Raw genomic sequence first — 10,908 nt, 5'->3', positions numbered from 1 at the left:
TCAGCTGTTAGACAGTGACGCCTAGTGGCCGTTCTTGGATATTGTACGGGCAATCATTTATAAATGTGAAATAATTAAAAAAACATTATTCATGTTTCTAATTAAACATTTAATATGAAATAAATAAATAAACAGATAAAGAAATAAAGAAATAAATAAATTGTATTTTGAACTGTAATTTCACATATTAAATTATTATTATTATTATTATTATTATTATTATTATTATTATTATTATAAGTATAAGAACTTGTATACCGAATCTGTATAATTTTTTTTAAATATAATTTGTTAGCTGTTATTACTGATAGAAAATATATAACTGACAGGATAAAAATTATTTTACAGTAATACTTATACAGTTTATTCTTCTTTTATTATAATATATTAGATTATCTTATATATATTATATATATATATATATATATATATATATATATATATATATATATATATATATATATATAATATTATATATATATATATAATATTATAATCAACATTTTTATCCCTTTATAACTATAATGAATATGAAAGAAATGTGGACAATTATTCACTGTGGTGTTTTTTTTTTCCCAGATGTAGACAGTGACGCCTAGTGGATGATTTTAAATATTGCAGGGGCAATCATTTATAACTGTGAAATAATAATAATAATAATACAAAATATTTATGTCTCTAATTGAACATTTAATATTAAATAAATAAACGAATTTTATTTTATAATTTAAATTATTATTACTATTATTATTATCACTATAATATCATTATAATATTTTCATTATTATTATTATTATTATTATTATTATTATTATTATTATTATTATAAGTATAATTAACTGTTAATGGAGTCTTAACAAATGCATTTATTATATTATATTATATTATATTATATTATATTATATTATATTATATTATATTATATTATATTATATTATATTATATTCTTCTTCTTTCGGCTGCTCCTATTAGGGGTCGCCACAGCGGATCATCCGTCTCCATACCACCCTGTCCTCTACATCTGCCTCTTTCACACCAAAATATTATATTATATTATATTATATTATATTATATTATATTATATTATATTATATTATATTAATAATCAACATTTTTATCCCTTTACGGTTATAATAAACATTAAAGAAAGGTGACCCCTAGTGGCTATATAAAACATAATTAATGATCAGGCTCACAACAACAGTTCATTTCAAACTCAAATTTTATTATTATATTTTTTTTTTTTTACTTTGCTGGACGTAGAGCCCCATTTTTCCGATCAAGGAAAATCTTCCTGAGATGTCATGAGGAAGGGAAACCGGGCTGGAGAGAGCTCAAGAGATGAGACATCATTACAATGTGCTGGTGTAGAAGATGACGAACAGTGGTGCGGTGGATGGTGGCTAGAGCGGTTGTTGACACTCACACACACACACACACACACACACACCACACAAAGCAAAGCCTCCATATTCCGTTTTTCTCCGTCCAGTAAAGTAATGGTAAAGTAATTTTTGGTAACGTGAACAATCCTCAGTGGGTCTGTGTAACAGGAAGAGAGAGAGAACATGGGGTTAGATTGACACCACGGTGCAGGTCAGAAGGTGTTTTGGTGAGGTCCAGACTCACCTTGTGTCACGCTCCTCACACTTAGCAGCCACCAGACACCGTGGAGGAGGAAATGGGTCCAGGAGGATCATTCACATGTTCAAGTTTATTAATTTATCTCTTAGGAAATTATTTTCTCTAGATCTATCTATATCTAGATGTGTATGTGTGTGTGTGTGTGTGTGTGTGTGTGTGTGTGTGTGTGTGTATATATGTGTGATGCATAAGCCATTGCGAGACACTATTAAGCCATTTGGAGGACTTGAATGCGCATCACCACAGTTCTGTTCCGGCAGGTTCTGGATGGAGGTTCAGCCTGCAGCTTTGCTCAGTGTTGCTCTTGTTGTTATGGTTCTTGTCATTACAGACCCATGCGAGCCTGATGAAGCTGCTGCTGCTCTTGTATAGTTGAAGCTCACTGGCTTAACGTCCATGTAGCTGCGGTTGTGCGATGACTCCACACTGGGAAATATGTTTTCTCAGTGTGTCAGGAGACAAAAATGAAGGCTTCAGGCTCCAAGGCTTCAGTGATTCATTTGGCTCATGCGTTACACACACATATGCACAAAAACACACACACACACACACACACACACACACACACACACACACACACACACACACGCAGTCTAATAGGTTTACTAATAGGTTATCTAGGAAAACTATTATAATATGTAATTTTTAATTATACATTCTAAATTTTTAATGAATAATAAACAATACATTTTAAATTATGGTTTCAAAATGATGGATTTCTATTTATCAGACACCACAGGGATTTCTGGACTCGAAATGCCGGTAAAAGAATCTTTTAATTGCATAGTAGGGTAAAAATCTGGAGAAATTTCAGTAGCGAAGCCAAATTTTGGAGTATTTTTGTCATTGGTTAAGATGCCTTGATAAACTCCAATCAGTTTACCTTTGGAATCGCATACAGGTAAACCACTGTCTCCAGCTTCACCTGCTATATTTATTAGAAACTCACCAGGACGCAATTTTGGATTGAAAGTGCTTAAATTTAGATTACTGACTTTACCACGGCGTTTCAAAATATTCCCAAAACGATTTATTTTTCGAAAGACTACTTTACCATTTTTATTAATTTTACCAAGCTGTTTTTGTAAACCTTCACCAAGTGGTGTAGTATCTCCACATAATTGAATAAACGCCTGATCTTTATCTTTGTCGATGTTACAGAATTCTGGGAATGCAGCTTTATAAATCAGCAGATTTGCTGCGTTATTAAAAACAACGAGTATTTCAGAATTAGGATCTACTTTTTTAAAAAGATGGTAGGCAGTCAAGACGTAGCCATCCCCAAAATAACTGCCATGTCCTTTTTTAATCCATTTGGTATAATTTTCATATTCAAATTTTATTATTATTAAACACGGTATTCCCGTTGGAATAACCATATTCTCACAGATCTTAGGGTTACGGTTGGAAATATATATATAAGTAAATAAATATTTTTTGTAAAATAGAGGGCTATTTTCGTTTTTTAGCATAAAGTTACATTTCTCTAGAAAAATATTGCTACAATAAGTCAGATTAAATGTAATGTTAGACAATGAATTATCAAAAATTTTGATCTTTGTGAATCTCTTCCTCCAAAATGCCTGCAAAATGAGAAGAAATCAGAATGAGCACTGTAGGATTGTGGTGATGATGATTAGTAGTCGTAAAATCATTAGATCTCACAACTACATCCAAAAAAACCCCCCTCAGTACCACACACACTGTTCAGCTCACCTTATCTACCTTATTAACCACACACATGGGTTCATTCCCATGCTGTCTAATGTATCTAATAATCAATGCTTTAGATAACAGACCAGATAATGAAACATCACATCTACATGAGTATTGAGACTCTTTGCAAAAACACTTAAAAACAGGATGGATAAATGTGTTGCATTTAAATTTTGCCTCTTTTATAACCTCTGCATGAATAAAATTAGCGGTGTTAAAATGTATTTGCGTTAACGTGTTAATTTCGACAGCCCTAATATAAATATATATTTATATGTGTGTGGAAAAGTTGCAAGAACTTCAGACACTCACCATTTCCATTAATTTTTCCACCGTTGGTGGCTGTTATGGAGAAAAGTCAAAAACCTGCTTCCTTTTATATCATCCCTCAGCCAATCATCTTTTAACAGGTGGCAGCATTCCTGTGGCTTTTGTTCCTACCTCATGCTTTCAAAACACACTTTCATTTGTTCTTTCTAAATTATTCATAAGTGATCACCAACTGCTAGTTACAGGATTTTACTGTGAATATGGAGATGAATAACCACCCGAGGTGTTAATACAATTTATTATCTACTTATACCCTGATCACTGACAAGCTGAAGGCGTCATTGGCAGTAGTAAAGTCTGTTGGAGTTCAATCCTGCCCCTGTTTTTTTTCTGCGATTTTTCTTTCGAATGTTCAGGATCTGGCTATAAAATGCCGATTCAACAGACAAACATCTGAAAAACACACATCTAGACTTTCTTCAAGCCAAACACATTCCAGCATTTCAGGGAACACCACAAGAGAACTAAACATGACAAAGGACCTTTCGAGGACGCTGAACATGACTCATCACTCGGTCATTTCACAACCTTCCCACAACCTATTTTATTTGTTATACAAACTTCGTTTCATTTCTTACTTTCTGATCGCTTTCCTGGAAATTGTTAAGTTTTTGTACAAGCGTTCTGAACATTCCATTCCGCATTCAGTCGCCATTTGCTGTTATAACAACCTCCACTCCTCAGCAATGGTGGACGAAGTACACAAATCATGTCGTTAGTTAAATTAGATACTCACTTGGTAAAATGTGACTCCAGTTAAAGTGTCCCTTTAAACTTTCACTTAAATAAAAGTACAAAAGTTTTTGCCTTCAAATGAACTTAAATATCCAAAGTACTGATTTATTATAACTATAATGTTCCTGTTATCATTTTTATCACAAGATTCTTTACTTAATCACCTCAGTTCATGTGAAAAGACTCGAATGTGACTCTCAGCACACTTATCTATTAATAGAATAAAATCAATGAGTCAAACACTGATTGATTTCTATTACAATTATCATGAATTTTTGCATCTACTTGAAAAACATTGTGTAAATAAAACCACGTGTGTTGTGGTGAGTTCGAGTCTGGAGTTTCTTCATCATTTTTCCTCTCTAAACGTTCTTCTTGCTGTTGAACTGATGCTGAACTGTGTGTTGGTGCTAAGTAGAGACACCAAGCGCCAATTAAAAACAAGCTAAAAGCAGATCGTGCGTTCGACCTTGATTGGTCGATTGATGCGTGTTTCATTGGTTACTTTTTTATCCTCATAAATAACAAAGAACGGCGGATTTAGCAAAATGTGGTACAAAGTAAGATATTTGACTTGGAAATGTGGTGAAGTTAGAATAAAGGCTCCCCAAATGGCAGGTAGACGTTCCACTTGATCTTGTGGAGATTTTTCACAGGGTTAGTTGCTGACAGGATTTTTTTTTATCTTTTGGCCTAAACCTTGAATACAGTTAATAATAATTGAATTTCATATAGTCCGTGTTATACATCACATTAATCCAAAGCAGGTAATGCAACTTTTGTGTTTCAGGAAACAAAAACAGGTCAAGAAGTTAACAAACTTGCTAAACTGGTCAAGGACAAGAACACAAGAACCGAGCAAACACCCTCACAGTTGGTGTGTGAAGACCAGAGACCAGAGTAACTGCTGTTCAGTGTGGAAAAGGTGATCTTTGGCAGCCATGTTGAATACTCGCGATGCTGGGAAATATTTGCTGACACTCTGCAACCATATAATGTAATATATTTTCATTTCATATGGTTGTGCTTGAGGTGTTCTCCAACCAAAACATATTATATTGTAAATGAGTGGATTAGATGATGGATTCCTGAGAGGGACAGCAGAGTCAATTATTAATCATTTTATAACCAGACCATCCAGAGTCCTAGAGATTTAATGCTCCATATGAAAACCCAACCATTCTTACCTCCGGGTCTGTTCTTCTACAAGGACGAACTGTAGAAGATATGTGCCGTATGAGTACAGTGCATGGCCAGTCTATTGTGGAGGTGAATAATAAGATTGAAATGACCTTAGTCACAGGACTGCAAATTATTCTACCATAACCAATGTTTTAGTGGCCATCGGATACAAACGATACAGCATAGATGATGCTCCAATTGGTGAAATAATGCCCTCTACTGTTATTACTCGATACTGCAGGTCTTCACTGAACTCCTGTATACTGTAATAATTTATAATCATGCTCTCTCTTGTCATACATCTTATTCTAGACTGGTTCTTCTATATAATAATAAAATAAATATTAGCAATAAGTTCTAAATGTATAACAAGTAAAAAAAAGGTTGTGTTCTAAAGAGGAAAAAAGATACATAGCATTTTAATACATAATCGACAGGTGAAGAAACAGAAACACAATTCAAATATTGTATAGATAGATACAATATAGAGTTTTTTTGCCACGGAAAAGTTTTTAGGGATATTAGCATTCCGGTTTACCAGTGATATAAAAAGCTGATGTAAGAATAATAGGTTAAAAAAAATATTTGGGGAATGCTTGCTAATGCTGTGCTAAAAAAATGCCTCTGGTAATGCAGTTCTAAAAAAATCACTTCAGTTTTACCTGTCATTGAAAGTCTATACCCCCACCACCGTGCTTTATTATCGACATATACCCAGGGTTTTGTGAGTTTACAAAGGCAGAGGATAAAAATATGATGGGTGGATGTGACTCTTTAACCCCAGCCAATTGTTACATGACACAGTAAGTGTAGTTGTCTTTTGTCATTTTCTTAAATAAAACAACATTTAAATAGAGACCAGGCCAACCCTGAACGTGACTCATCACTCGGTCATTGAATCACAGCGGGAGCTTTCACAACCTATTTTATTTGTTATACAACCTTTGTTTCATTTCTTACTTTTTGATCACTTTCCTGGAAATTGTTACGTTTTTGTTCAAGCGTTCTGAACATTTCAGTCTGCATTCAGTCGCCATTTGCTGTTATAAAAACCTCCACCCTTTAGCAGTGGTGGACGAAGTACACAAACCATGTTGTTAGTTAAAGTAGATACTCACTTGGTAAAATGTGACTCTGGGAAAAATGTCCCTTTAAACTTTCACTTGAGTGAAAAGTACAAAAGTTTTTGCCTTCAAATGTACTTAAATATCCAAAGTACTGATTTATTATAACTATAATGTTCCTGTTATAATTTTTATCACAAGATTCTTTACTTAATCACCTCAGTTTATGTGAAAAGACTCGAATGTGACTCTCAGCACACTGATCTATTAATAGAATGATATCAATGAGTCAAACACTGATTCATTTCTATTACAATTATCATGATTTTTTGCAACTACTTGAAAAAAATTGCGTAAATAAAACCATGTGTGTTGTGACGAGTTCGAGTTTGAAGTTTCTTCATCATTTATTTCTCTCTCAAAGTTCTTCTTGCTGTTGAACTGATGCTGAACTGTGTGTTGGTGTTCAGTAGATACGCCAAACGCCAATCGAAACAAGTTAAAAGCAACAAGAAGCAAATTCACCACTTGCTCCGAATTATTTGCGTTATTAATTAACAGCAATATCAAATTCGCTTTAGGCGAAAAAAAGAACAGACAAACATGTGAAATAAATATTAGCGATAAGTTCTAAATGTATCACAAGTAAAAAAAAAAAAAGGTTGTGTTCTAAAGAGGAAAAACCACTGAAAAGTTTTTAGGGATAATAAAATTATCCGTAATTATCCCTAATTATCCGTGTGCGCGGTTCACGAAGAAAATCCACAACCGCTTCCAGGACAGTGGAGACACTCGGCGCATGTGGCAGGGCATCCAGGTGATCACGAATTACAAGACCACATCACCTGCTTGTGACCGTGACGCCTCCCTCCCAGATGCGCTGAACGACTTCTACGCCCGGTTTGAGGTACAGAACAACGTGGTGGCGAGGAAGACCTCCCTCCTCCCACTGACCAGGTGCTCCGTCTAACCACAGCTGAAGTGAGGAAAACTCTATCCAGAGTCAACCCACAGAAGTCTGCTGGACCTGACAACATTCCTGGCAGAGTGCTCAGGGAATGTGCAGAACAACTAGCAGATGTCTTCACTGACATCTTCTACATCTCCCTGAGCAGTAACGTTGTTCCCACGTGCCTCAAGACAACGACCATCGTTCCTGTGCCAAAGAAATCGACTGTCTCCTGCCTCAATGACTATCGTCCCGTCGCGCTCACTCCCATCGTGATGAAGTGCTTCGAGAGGCTCGTCATGAGGCACATCAAGACACAGCTTCCACCCTCCCTGGACTCCATGCAGTTTGCGTATCATCCAAAACGTTCCACGGACGATGCCATCTCCACAACCCTCCATCTGGCCCTCACCCACCTGGATAACAAGGACTCGTTTGTACGAATGCTGTTCATTGATTTCAGCTCAGCATTCAACACAATCATTCCTCAGCACCTGATCGAGAGGTTGAACCTTCTGGGCCTGAACACCTCTCTCTGCAACTGGATCCTGGATTTCCTGACTGGGAGACCTCAGGCAGTCCGGATCGGGAACAGCATCTCCAGCACCACGGTCACGTCTTATAAATATCTGGGAGTGGTGTTGGACAAGAAACTGGACTGGAACGAGAACACCACCCTGCTCAGTAAAAAATGTCAAACCAGGATGTACTTCCTGCGAAGGCTGGCATCTTTTAATATTTCCACCAAGCTTCTTAGTATGTTTTATCACTCAGTCATCGAAAGTGCTCTGCTGTACGCTGTGGTGTGCTGGTGCGGCACAAGCAAGAAAAACCTGACCCGACTAAATAAGATCATCAGGAGGGCTAGCTCTGTTGTGGGACTGAAGCTGGCCTCAGTGGAGGAGGTGGCCGAACAACGGACATTGTCGAGACTTCAGGCAATCATGGACAATGTGACACACCCTATGCATGAGGCCCTCAGTAAGAGGAAGAGCAGCTTCAGCAGCAGACTTTTATCCCAACGCTGCACCACAGACAGACTTAGGAAGTCTTTTGTCCCACGAGCCATCAGACTGCACAACACTCTGTGTTGAGAGCTTTTACTTTATCTTTTGATTAGGCTGGAATTCTGGGAAACTTGGCTTGATTTTGATTTTGGGTGATTGTGTATGTTTATATTTGCTTGTACCTTTTATCGTTTTATTTTTTTATCTATTTATTGTGTTTTATTTTGGTTTAGGAATGATTGTGTTTTTATGTGTGGGCAGCTGGCCACTTAAAATTTCCTTCGGGATCATTAAAGTTTATCTATCTATCTGCCTGGTGTGGAGCAAACAACCTGTCTCTGAACGTGGAGAAAACAAAAGAGATGGTTGTGGACTTCAAGTGAGCACAGAGCGACCAATCTCCACTGATTATTGATGGATCCTCTGTGGAGATCATCAAGAGCACCAAATTCCTTGGTGTTCATCTGGCGGACAACCTCACCTGGTCACTTAACACCAGCTCCATCACCAAAACAGCCCAGCAGCGTCTCTACTTCCTGAGAAGGCTGAGGAAAGCCCACCTCCCTTCCCCTATCCTGTCCATGTTCTACAGAGGGACCATTGAGAGCATCCTGAGCAGCTGCATCACTGCCTGGTTTGGGAATTGCACCGTCGCGGATCGCAAGACCCTACAGAGGATAGTGAGGACAGCTGAGAAGATCATCGGAGTCTCTCTCCCCTCTATAATTGACTTTTACACTACACACTGCATCCGCAAAGCACACAGCATTGTGGACGACCACACACACCCGTTTACACTCCTACCATCAGGAAAACGGTTCCGAAGCATTCGGGCCGTCACAACAAGACTGTGTAACAGTTTCTTTCCACAAGCCATCAGACTTCTCAACACAAAGAACTGAACAAAACTCACACACATTCACTTACACACACACACACACTCACTCTAATGTCTGTTACCGAATTGTACAACCTGGACTAAACACAATCATCACTCATCTCGATCCACTTCACCACCACTTATCTATTTAATATTATTTATACTCGCACCTTTGTACTCAGTAGAATGTTTACATGATGTCTCTGCACCTTCTTGCTGCTGTTTTTTTGCACTACATTGCTCTGTTCTGTTTGTATTCTCTCCTGGGTATAGTTTTTACATTTCTCCTCACACAGTACTGTATATGTAAGTATACAGCAGGTTTACTAGTCGGCGCTATACTTGGTTTTTGTCTTTTGTCTTGTCTTGTGTTGTCTGTCTGCACTCTGTCTGTCTGTACTGTTATTTTGTTTGCACTGTTTGCACCAGGTTGCACTCGATGCACTTTATGTTTGTGTTGTAGCTCTATGCTGTTCTTGTTTTGTTGTTTAGTGTAGCACCAGGGTTCCGGAGGAACGTTGTTTCATTTTTACTGTGTACTGTGTACCACTGTGTATAGTAAAAATGACAATAAAAGCCTCTTGACTTGACTTGAAAATTCCAGTTTACCAGTAATATAACCAGCTGATGTAAGAATAATAGGTAAAAAAAATATTTGGGGAACGTTTGCCGATGCTGTGTATTATATTATATTATATTATATTATATTATATTATATTATATTATATTATATTATATTATATTATATTATATTATATTATAATCAACATTTCTAACCCTGTTTTTTTTCCGCAGCTGTAGACAGTGACGCTTAGTGGTTGATTTTAAATATTGCAGGGGCAATCATTTATAACTGTGAAATAATAATACAAAAAATGTCTCTAATTAAATATTTAATATTAAATAAATAAACGAATTTTATTTTGTAATTGAATTAAAAATATAAAATTATAATTGTTTTCATTGTTGTTATTATTATTATTATTATTATTATTATTATTATTATTATTATTATTGTTATTATTATAAGTATAATTAACTGTTTACGGAGTCTGTTATCGTTTTATGCGTGTGTGTGTGTGTGTGTGTGTGTGTGTGTGTGTGTGTGTGTGTATAATTTGTTAGTTGTTATTACTGATACAAAATATATCACTAACAGGTTGAAATGTTTGACAATACTTAGAGAGTATTAACATTCATATTTTTTAATTAACAAATACATTTATTTTTTTTATATTATATTATATTATATTATATTATATTATATTATATTATATTATATTATATTATAAACATGTTTATCCTTTTACAGTTATAAGGGACATTAAATAAATGTGACTATTGCCTGGTGGCCGACTGCTGATACTGCAGATGGCAATCATTTTTAAATATAAAACACTC

The 10,908-nt window shown here is 35.9% G+C and overlaps 1 long non-coding RNA gene across 1 annotated transcript; it reads right to left on the bottom strand.

Annotated features, from left to right (window-relative positions):
• Positions 1–1,204: 1,204 nt before the first annotated feature.
• On the bottom strand, positions 1,205–3,779 carry LOC124384107. Its single transcript, XR_006925348.1, has 3 exons — positions 3,673–3,779; positions 1,630–3,227; positions 1,205–1,542 (listed from the first exon to the last, which is right to left on the bottom strand). It is a non-coding gene; the product is annotated as an uncharacterized LOC124384107 (long non-coding RNA).
• Between the last annotated feature and the right edge of the window lie 7,129 nt (positions 3,780–10,908).

This window comes from Silurus meridionalis, chromosome 4, assembly GCF_014805685.1.
Source record: "Silurus meridionalis isolate SWU-2019-XX chromosome 4, ASM1480568v1, whole genome shotgun sequence".
NCBI lineage: Eukaryota > Metazoa > Chordata > Actinopteri > Siluriformes > Siluridae > Silurus > Silurus meridionalis.
The sequence above is the reverse complement of the archived record's forward strand: the minus strand, read 5'-3'. Positions and strand labels throughout refer to the sequence as shown.